At 45.4% G+C, this 7740-nt stretch overlaps 1 protein-coding gene across 1 annotated transcript in view; it reads left to right on the top strand.

Annotated features, from left to right (window-relative positions):
* Window positions 1-7740, top strand: part of LOC310855205 (uncharacterized protein) — a 171730-nt gene that overhangs the window by 110602 nt on the left and 53388 nt on the right. The gene's annotated exons all lie outside the window — the stretch shown is intronic.

The raw sequence follows: 7740 nt of genomic DNA, 5'->3' as shown, positions 1-7740 counted from the left end.
GTCCCAGATCCCTCTTACAAACTGCTGCGTACGACAGTAGACTGAAGCTAAGAAGGCTTTCAGGAAATTGTTTTGCTTCTAAGTTCATTCATCCAGGAGGTGTTTTCCCGAAGCCAGATAAGAAGACTCGTAATGCTGTGCTCTTGAGAACCAACTTAAGTAGTGCTTCCTGAAAGCAGTTAGATAGCAGCACGTAATGCTGTGCACTTGAGAACCAGCTGCTATACTACTGAAGATACTGCATGAACTCAAAACCTTTTGGGGAAACGGGTTTGCTGCTATACGCAGTACCTTATAGGAGGCCTGAGTCTGACGTCTGTCTGAGTTGGTTATTTTAATTCATTTATGAATATTTTTGTTGTCTCTTTTTGTCAATCTCTTTGTAACTGTTATTTTTGTCTATTTTAACGAGAACCTCTTTTGGTGTTTTAAGCATAATTTTGAACTTCTATTGAAAAATAGCAGATCTATAAGCTCATAGCGTGGCACCGATTGCCGCGCTAAGACATTGTAGATCTGCTATTTTTGAAAAATCAAGAAAATCTGGTGCACATCTTTGAATATATATTATTTGAGAGCGAACATTTTGAAGTCATATCTTTGCTTCGGGGGGGGGGGGGGGGGGGGGAGTGAACAACATATTTTCAGATGCGGTTCGGCGGCCAATAACATATAGTTGTTGGGGTCCTTGACATGAAGTAATTTGAAAACCACTGAAAACTGTCATGATTTTAAATAATCTGGTCTCAGTCCTAAATGGGTTAACATACATAGATACAGAGTTTGGTTTTATTTGCATTTTCTATTGTTGTATTGGCCTATTGTTTGTTTGTCTGATGTCACATGGCAGGAACAGGTATCTGTTTCTTTCTGTACTAATATTGTGTGTTATTGGTCTAATACAATCTACGGTTGTGAATTATCATTCTTGGTAACTAACTCTAATATTTACATTGCTTTCTCATCTCTACTGTATGTAGTTTTATAAATGATGCATGAATGTTCATGAATATGTTCTGTCTCTCCCAAACAAACAAATTAAGCATTGCATTTTACGCTAAATAAATGTGATTTTCTCTAGATGTGGAGCCCTTCCTCATCTTCACCACCAACAACGATCTGAATAAGATGAACTTGAACGGCTCCAACCACACTGTGCTCAAAGAGGTGAAAACCATTGAACATACTGTAACAACACATCCTATACACGCTTATACATCCACCAACCATAACACATTTGAGCCCCTAATGAACTGCATAGACGATATTAAAACCTGGATGGATGAAAACCTCTTATATCTCAATGACAATAAAAGGGAAATCATCATCTTTGGACAACGCTCCAGTGGCTCCACCCCTCCTGTCAACAACCTCGCCCCCTCACTTCCAATATCAACACAGGCGCAAAAGAAAAAAAAAACTAAATGGGTTAAATCTCTTGCCCTGTGTCTCTATCTCTAACCCTGGCGGCCCCAGAGCTGTGGAACAACCCACCCCCCCCTTTATTAGAGCTGCCCAATCCATCGAGGTCAGGAGATTATTAAATCCTTACTTAACCCATTCTGACCTGAGATCAGATTCATACGAGGTTTCCACTGGGACACACACTGGTCTGATGAACCCATTCTGACCTGAGATCAGATTCTAAAAAATGTCAGTCGTTCTTTGATTTTTTCAAAAATAGCAGACCTACAAGCTCGTAGCGCGCCACTCGGTGGCGCGCTATGAGCTTGTAGATCTGCTATTTTTCAATAGCTAAAGCATCACATGATGCTAACACCAAAATGGGTTCCCGTTCAGAATGGGTTAAAACGTAATTTAATGTAATCTAAATATATATATTCCTATATTGTCCATGTATCATGTTTGCCTCATTTGCCATGTATCTGGTTCTACTTGATGTAAATTGCTTTAAATGTTATTTGCTCTAAATGTTTTTTTCTTTCCTGTGAAGCACTTTGGTCGATTTCGGTTGTGTTAAATGTGCTATAAATAACGGATGATTTGATTTGATACAATTCACACACTGCTTTTGACATGTCGGAATGTATTCCACCTGTCAGAGACTAACTGCTAACTAACTAACTAACTGCTGTGCTGTGACAGGACTTGAATGGAGCGAGGGGTCTGGACTTTGACTACGAGCAGCAGATGGTCTATTGGACAGAAGGGTTCTCAAGTTCATCAGGTCTCCCCACCATGACGATCAGTCGTATGCACATCGATGGCAGTGTCGTCCAGGTCAGTGTGACAAATACACAGATGGGAAGTGAAATAATGTCAGAAAATGGTTATACTTGTATTCAAAATGCTTTGTAATATCACTGTTGTTAAACAGTGTGGTGGTAACTAAGTATTTTTACTCAAGTACTGTACATATTAAACACTGTAAGGTACGTGTAATTTCCCAAGTATTTATATTTCCTAATACATACATACTGGCCTGGTACTCCACTATATCTCAGAGGCATATTTGTACGTTCTACTTATTTGACAGCTTTAGTTAATTGCAGTGGTGGACAGTAATGAATGAGGTTCTTTGTTTTAGTAGTGTTCTTAAGTATGTGTATGTGTGGTTTACTTTAGTATTTCAATCCACTGCATTCCAAAGACGTAATATTGTACTTTTGACTCCGCTACATTTCTAGGAAGGTAATTGGGTACATTCTGAATTAACGATCTATAAGCTCACACCGCGTCGCATCAGGACACGTTCTGATGCTTGTAGATCAGCTATTTTCACTACCATTGATATTGTTTTGAAGGTGGTGGTGGATTGGGCCGGATGGGGGGGGGGGGGGGGGGGTCTAAATACAGCAATGCATTGATACAACTTCTTTATGTACACATTATACAGTATATACAAGTACGCCAGTACTTTAGCTCAAGTACACGTTTATAGAGAAATGTATACTTGCTATACGTGTACTCAACTACGTATCTACAGTATACGTAGTTGAGTATCTATTCTTTGACTCAAGTATACTGGGCTTGAGTACTTTGTCCACCACTGGTTACTAGTTACTTTGTAGATTTAGATTGGTATGATGTTATAAATAATAACATTCATTATTGAAAATATTCAACATAGTTAGAAAATAGCAGATCTACAAGCTCACAACGCATCATGTCACAATGCATTGTGAGCTTTATAGCATGTATAGACCTGCTATTTTCAAAAAGCCAAATTATGAAATAAGGCTTAACCCATTCTGACCTGAGATCAGATTCATACGAGGTTTCCACTGGACACACACTGGTCTGATGAACCCATTCTGACCTGAGATCAGATTCTAAAAATGTCAGTCGTTCTTCGATAATAAAAAAAAATAGCAGACCTACAAGCTCGTATCGCGCCACTCGGTGGCGCGATATGAGCTTGTAGATCTGCTATTTTTAAATAGCTAAAGCATAACATGATGCTAACACCAAAATGGGTGCCCGGTCAGAATGGGTTTAAGTGCTGAGAGTTGTGCAAACAAGCAGAAAGGTTGAGTAGACAATATGCTCTTTTTACAATATCCTGTGATATTAATATGTTGAACAAATGACTTACAAATAGAACAATAAAACGTGGTGAGCACTGCGTGAAAAGAGGAGTTAACGGGCAATTACGGGAACTGTATTTTGCCCGTAAACCTCAAGTTTAGCAGCATATACATGTAATATATACGGTAATATACAGGTGTGATGGTACAATACGGGAGTTAATGGGAGTTTGTTGGAAAGATTAACGGGAGTTTCCTGTAATATACACATCCGTATTCCAAGCTTTTTGCGCAGTGGAGTATATCCAGAGTGAATGTATGTCTCATTGACAGGTCCTCCACACGTCACTCAGTGCACCATTGGCTCTGGCTGTTGATTGGGTGGGAGGAAACCTCTACTGGAGTGACTATGAGCAGCTCACCATAGAGGTGTCCAAACTAAACGGGGCGTACCGAACAGTCCTGGTCAACACCGGCCTGGAGGCGCCAGGCTCCATGGCTGTGGATGTACGCTACGGGTAAGTGTACTGTGGTGTGGTGATCATGAACCTTACACTGACTTTATCAACCGTCCTGTGAAACACCACAGATACAAGAAGACTGGATTTACATCTAAAAGCTAAACGGATGACATTGCATCATATTTATTTGTTGTACCTCTTGGCAGCACTGTTCATTTTGACAGCAAATTCAGATTTAGTCTTAGTCTTTTGAATAACACCATTTAGTTTTAGTCCTATTTTAGTCTTCTGAAATTGTTTAGTCTTAGTCGACTAAATATCAAAATCTTGTGGTCTTTTATTATTTTAATCTTAGTCTTAGTCTTAATGCAGTGTACATTTTTAAAGATTTAGTCTTAGTCTTTTGAACAACACAGCATTTTGTTTTAGTCCTATTTTAGTCATCTGAGTCCTATTTTAGTTTACTACACAACATAATTAACAGTCTTGCAGATCTAGTTAAATAAAAGTCACATTAGTTATTATTTTGTATAAGACTAGGATGTATCACATGAGTATGAGTATATATATCCGATCTACAAGCTCACACAACGCGTCTCACAGAGACATGTTGTGTGAGCTTGTAGATCAGCTATTTTTGGTGTATGTTCCCCCCAGAATAGGGATGCTGAAGTTCAAGTGTTTAAAGTAAACGTCAAGTATGAAGTTATTTGCATGGTTTACGTACCGTAAAATGACATAAAGGTTCTATAAAGTAACAATGCAATTCAGGGGTGCGGTTGACGAAAACGTTATTTTGCCGATCGAGGTGCACTGAGACAAAAATGTTTGAGAACCGCTGCTGTACAGACAGTACTGTATGTGTGATTTGTTGTGAACAGTGACCTGACACAGTGTCTCCTCTGACAGCTACTTGTACTGGGCAGACTTTGGCAACCGCCACATAGGGAGGATAGGGATGGACGGCACCAACAGGAGCATCATAGTGGATGAGATCACCGAGCCCTGGGGCCTGACGTTAGACTACATCAATGATCACATATACTGGAGCTGGCAGACCCCCGCGGAGGCGAGCATTGAGTTTGCCAACCTGGATGGAACCAACAGAAACACAGGTTACACGCACGCACGCACACACACACACACACACACACACACACACACACACACACACACACACACACACACACACACACACACACACACACACACACACACACACACACACACACACACACACACACACACACACACACACACACACAGACTTTCACTTAGTAAGAGACCACACCTTCGCTCAAGTTCAACCATTTATTGGTAAATTGAATGATGAAATGGGGGGAGGAGGGGAACCCGGGATGGGTGAGACTCAGGATGGGGGTGTGGTCTCGGGAGAGGACGCCGTGTATGTATGCGCGCTCGGAGAGCGGGCGTCTCTGCTCCGGAACTGCCCCAAAAAGAGCTGGCTGGGAGACGAGTGCGGGACTGGAGGAAGGGACGCGAGTGAGGATCCTCGAGAAGGGGGAGAGGGTTTATAGGCGGCCTAGGTGGAGATGGGCGTTTTGGACGTCTGAGATGTTGGTCCTGATGTAGGACTGGTAGGCCTGGGAGCAGCAGCGGCCGAGGATTCGGATGAGGTGGTCCGAGAGGCCTCGCCTATAGACGCGGTGGTGGCTGCGCCGATGCGGAACGAGTGGCCGGAGTAGAGCTGGGAGGGAAGGCCGGACAGAGCGAGGATTCGGCGGAGGTGCTTGTGGAACCAGGAGCGGGTGGCGATGGAACCCGTCTCTGTGGTGAACAGGGGGTCGTGTGGTGAGGCGTTGAGGGAGCGTCTCGTGGAGACGTAGCGGAGAATGGGTTCGTAGGGGCTGAGAGGGGGATCTGTACGGAAGAGGTGGATTGCTGAGGAACGCCCGAGCTGGTCTGTCTTGCTGTGTTTGAGGGTGAAAGTGAGGGAGTCGGCCCAGGCCGTAGCGTAACGGTCTGGGCACCGGACTGGTGATCCAGTCGCAGTGTGCCGCGGGTTCGACTCCCGGACCCGACACGGCCTTTACTGCATGTCATCCCCCCATCTCTCTCCCGTTTCCTGTCAGCCTACTGTCTGTCCCTTCAAAAATCAATAAAAGGCGTAAGCCGCAAAAAATATCTAAAAAAAAAAAAAGAAAGTGAGGGAGTCGGAGGAGTGGAAGGTGATGTCGGAGAGGCTAGGATGACGGGAAGGGTCGTAACGGGCGGAGGAGGATGTGAACCCGGAGAAGGCGAGGAGGAACATGCATTCTAGGGTTAGGTCCATTGACGCACGTGCCAGCGTGCTTGTGGGGGGGGGGGGGGTAGGAGAGAGGGAGGAGGGGGAGGAGGGGGAGGAAGGGGGGTTTGTAGCAGGCGATGCGTGCGCCGGCCGGCGTGTGTGTGAGGGAGGGGGGAGGGGGAAGTGGGCCGGGCACGTGCCTGTTGTTGCTGCCGGGAAGCAGGAGGGGGCGGGGCCGCGTCCAGAGCGGCTTGACGGTTTCGCCAGCCACAATGCGAACAATGCCGCCTTTCGGTCGGTCCTCTGGAATGGAATTCCTCTGGCCGTGAGAAGGCGCTGGAGCCCGGCCACCGTCCAGTCGGCGACTGACAGGTGTAGTTGGCCGAGGCTGGCGATGACGGGGGCGACGGAGAAGGAGGACCGAGAGGACGTAGCGCGGCTGCTGCTGCTGCTCGGTTCCGCCGCCGGCCTTGGCTGTGCCGGCGGGACCGAGCGCGAGCTTGACGTGCCGGTGTCGTGGATGGCAGACGAGTAGGCACGCCTGGAGCTTCCTGACGTAGATAGAACGTCCTCGCTGTCGGAGGCGTGAAGCTCCAGCTCGCGCTGGTAGCGAGAATCCATTTTATGGATTTTTCGCTGCAGCGGTGCTGCGGTTTCCTCTCTCTTTTCTTTTTTGGTTGAAGAAAAAGAGAGAAAGAAAACGAGCGATATGCGCCGCTGCTAAGCAGCACTTTTGTTCAATGTAGGACACGAACACAAGTAGTTACCGCTTGAATCACTACAAGTAAACAAGTAAATTAAACAAGTAAACAAGTGATATTTAGCTTTGGTCGTATTTAGCAATTTGATCGGCGTGGATCGAGTGACAGGTTGTCAAAACAATGTGACGCTTACGTTCTGTATGCTGAGGTGAGGTTGGAGACGGAGCGAGAAGGGATTCTGCTTGTCTGAAGGTTCTGGATCACGTAGTGAGAACAGGTAGATGTTGGCGCACAGGTGTATTTATACTGTGGTGATTGTGGCAGGATTGGCCAGGTGATAACGACAGGCAGGTGGGTTTGATAAGGAGGGGAGTGATTGATAAGGAGGGGGGAGTGGTTAAGGTCGAGCGGAAGGAGGCCTCTTCTCCCGAAACTACGTTGTATAAATACAACTTCCCTTAGTCTGGGGATTCATGGATGCCATTTTTACAAATATTTTGGTCAACACAAATCATAGAGAGCCAAATATAGCTGATCTACAGTCTCACAATGCGACGCGTCGTGAGCTTGTAGATCTGCTATTCTTGGTGAGTGACACCAGTGTGCAGTTAAATATGTAAGGCATAATTCACGCATGCGCACACACACACACACACACACACACACACACACATGCACACATGCACACAAACGCACACTCACGCACGCACGCATGCACGCAGCCACGTATGTAAGAACGCAGCCACACACGCAAGCACGCACATACGCTCACATGCACGCGCACACGCGCGCGCACACACACACACACACACACACACACACACACACACACACACACACAC

This window comes from Protomyctophum parallelum (genome assembly GCF_964188405.1).
Source record: "Protomyctophum parallelum genome assembly, chromosome: 2".
Lineage (NCBI taxonomy): Eukaryota > Metazoa > Chordata > Actinopteri > Myctophiformes > Myctophidae > Protomyctophum > Protomyctophum parallelum.
This window is presented reverse-complemented; position numbering and strand designations above follow the sequence as displayed.